Here is a 3,172-nt window from a genome sequence, read left to right as displayed (position 1 = left end):
AGTGTTGTACGTAGTAGTAGTAGACGGAACGTATATATATATAGTTATTAGTAGTTACCTACTCGTACGACGACGTACGACGACTATACTACTATACTACTACTACTATATATATATATATATATATATATATATATATATATATATATAATGGAATTTGGGGTTATCAGTCTTTTCATCAAGACCTATATGTGTTTACGCGCATAATGTAGCGGCACAGATGTAGGGCAAAATAAGGATATTTTATGGTTGGTCAAAGTTTACTCAGTTGAAAGTTCACGTGCTCATTATATGTTTACGATTCAATCCGACGCAATAAAAGGCATACCGGTACACTATTCTATAACAGCCCCCCCCCCATACCCGCATTCATTTTTCGTATAATGCCCGATGTAGCAAGTTCGCAGTTTTTGAGTATCTGGTACAACCGGTATCGCCCGATGAGAGTGGTTTAAAGTGATAATGTGAGTGGTTTTTATGTTTAGCCGTATGGGAATAACTGCCACCTCCAAGATACTAGAACAGCGAGGCAAGCGTAATTGGTCAAGCAAACAGCGAAGAGACAGCTCTGAGCTTTATCTACGCTCTGAGCTATACGTACTGACATCGACTATTGCATCGAGAAAAAGTAGGCGAGAAGAAACTATCTAGAGTAGAGTAAGAGTTAGAGTAAAAGTAAGAGTCTGACAAACTGGGCCGTGGGTACATAGTTAACATTTCACTGCCACTCGACTTTCGGCCTGTTATATAAATCTACGTACCACCGAATAACTTATACACACCAACTTATATCATCGCTATCTTACGTATTCCGTAAGAGTTTTGAGCTAAGGAGACATTCACAAGTAGATAACTATTAGGATATCAAAAGCAAGCGAGACATTTTTAGTTGTTAGTAGGGGGGCCCTCAGACACTGACCAAATTAAATGTGACAACAAGTGACCAATCTGTCTGAACAAATAAGACACTGTCTCCTCCCTCCGGATGTAGTTTCTAGGTCGGTCAAGCTCACCGAGTTTGCAAAATAGGCGTGTGCGCGATGAAATGGTAACTTTGCAGCACTTTGGTGACTAAACATTGTTCTTAGCACATACTATTGTGATGCTGAATGACTGCGCTGCCTGTTAACCACAACAAATGGTACGTGTCCAATCATGTTATCCAAAAACAAGGGTAAATAGCAGGAAAGAGGCAGGGATAAAGAGAGCGAGAGAGAGAGAGAGAGCGCGATGGGGTAGAAAGAGAGATGTTCGTACGCCCAGACACACGCACACGTGTACGCGGAGAGTTAGAGGGAAGCAAGGAGGGAGGGGGAAGAAAGGAAGGGAGGGCCGGAGCGAGGAAAGGAGGGGGAGGAAGGAAAAGAGGGAGGAAGGGAAGGAGGGAAGGAGGGAAGGAGGGAAGGAGGGAAGGAGGGAAGGAGGGAAGGAGGGAAGGAGGGAAGGAGGGAAGGAGTGAAGGAGAAGGGGGATCGAGAGCGAAAGTGCCCGTATGCGTGCGTGCGTGCGTGCGTGCGTGCGTGCGTGCGTGCGCGCGCGCGCAAACGTACATTTTCCCAATCCCAGCTCTCAGAACTATATCCGACTAGCCGCACTTCTACTTAAAATTAACGAACTCATTCGCCACACTACACGTCTACAACGCACACACAGTAAACGCGTGAACAACTTACCGGTGCGTTTCTTGTCTGCCGTGGACGGGACCGCACTTACAGCGTTGGTGATCACACGCGAGACGGAGTTGCGCGCTGCTGACTTGCAGCCGTGGTGTGCAGCATTCCATACCGGCACGATCCGTCTATAGCCGGTGTTCTGCTTGAGAACACGTGCAGGCGCCCATTCAAAATTGCATTGCTGAGGATGAGAGGGTGGATGGAAATAATACTACTTAGACCAGTGATACTAGTTTCTCGATATGTTTCTATGGTTGGATCTATGAGCATAACTGTAGCATTGTTGGGGGTTGGATCGATTTGCATAATTGCAAAATTGCCGTGTTAAATATATGCTCATGACTGCAGAATTGCGGGGTTGGGTCTAGACGCATAACTGTAGCGTTGTTGGGTTAGATCCATGCTCATAACTGTAGCATTCTCTAGCGAAAACTAGCAACAACTGATAAGCAACAATTGATTGGGATTGTCTATTGTCGAGAGAGGAGGCAAGAGAGGAGTAGAGGGCAGGGGGAATACTGGGTGATGAGCAGGAGAAGGATGGGGTAGGATGGGGTAGGATGGGTCAGGAGGATGATGACGATGAGTAGGACGGGAGAGGTTGAGGAGGAAAGGGAAGGGGAAGGAGAAAGATGGGTAGGCAGATGGGGAAATGAAGATTGGGAGGATTGGGGAAGATTGGATGGGGAAGAAGGGACAAGAGTGGAGGGGGCGAGAGGGAAGAAAAAGAGGATAGATTGAATAAACAAGTGCCGCAGTGCGACAGGGCTCATCTGGTGTCTGGTGTTCTGCTGATAAATTCATGTGTGCATAGCAAGACGTCTTATACATAAGTCTTCTTTATTCTTGTTTGACTTTCGTAGCCAATTAGAACAAATATATCAGCTACACTTTCGCACCCACCTAATCTCTATGGGCTAATTCTAATAACAAGAACAATAATAACAATTCAAAAACAAGTTAATGAATGACATTGACGTTGACATAAAAGATTTCAACATATGAACATGGATCTCCAAGTTTAATTAGAGGGGGCGGGGGGTCCTTCCCTCCTACCTCCCTCCCCACTGCGTCCCACCTTCCTCCCTCCTGCGTCTCACCTCCCTTCCCCTGCCTCCCACTTCACTCCCCTTGCTTCTCACTTCTACCCCCTTACCTCCCATCTCCCTCCCCCTGCCTTCGACCTCCCTCCCCCTGCCTCCCACCTCCCATATCCCCTTGCACACCATCTCGCACGACCTAATTGTACCCCGTTTCCCGCTCGCATACACACCGTATCACCGTTTTCCTGTCCCCGTCTCAATTTACTACTCTCTCTCTCTTTATCTTAGACTTTCTCTCTCTCTCTTAATTATATTAAAAAAATTAAAACCCAGCGATGATGCCTTTTACTGCCCCCTTAATAATGCTTTCTTCCTAGATGCCCCTGAGTGTATCAGTCATAGAAATCATAATATATAGTGTCTCTAATATTTCTATGGTAACAGCTTATGTTCGCA

At 45.9% G+C, this 3,172-nt stretch overlaps 1 protein-coding gene across 2 annotated transcripts in view; it reads right to left on the bottom strand.

Annotated features, from left to right (window-relative positions):
* The window catches only part of LOC106808160 (protein Skeletor, isoforms B/C-like), a 22,150-nt gene extending 20,408 nt beyond the window's left edge, over positions 1-1,742 (bottom strand). The window contains exon 1 of one of the 2 annotated variants that reach the window (XM_014810748.1): positions 1,674-1,742. The gene's annotated coding sequence lies outside the window, so the exon portion shown is untranslated. The remainder of the gene's footprint in view (positions 1-1,673) is intronic. The other variant, XM_014810747.1, reaches the window with a different exon arrangement.
* Positions 1,743-3,172: the final 1,430 nt, after the last annotated feature.

The sequence above is a fragment of the Priapulus caudatus genome, unplaced genomic scaffold (assembly GCF_000485595.1).
Source record: "Priapulus caudatus unplaced genomic scaffold, Priapulus_caudatus-5.0.1 Scaffold256, whole genome shotgun sequence".
Classification (NCBI taxonomy): domain Eukaryota; kingdom Metazoa; phylum Priapulida; class Priapulimorpha; order Priapulimorphida; family Priapulidae; genus Priapulus; species Priapulus caudatus.
The sequence above is the reverse complement of the archived record's forward strand: the minus strand, read 5'-3'. Positions and strand labels throughout refer to the sequence as shown.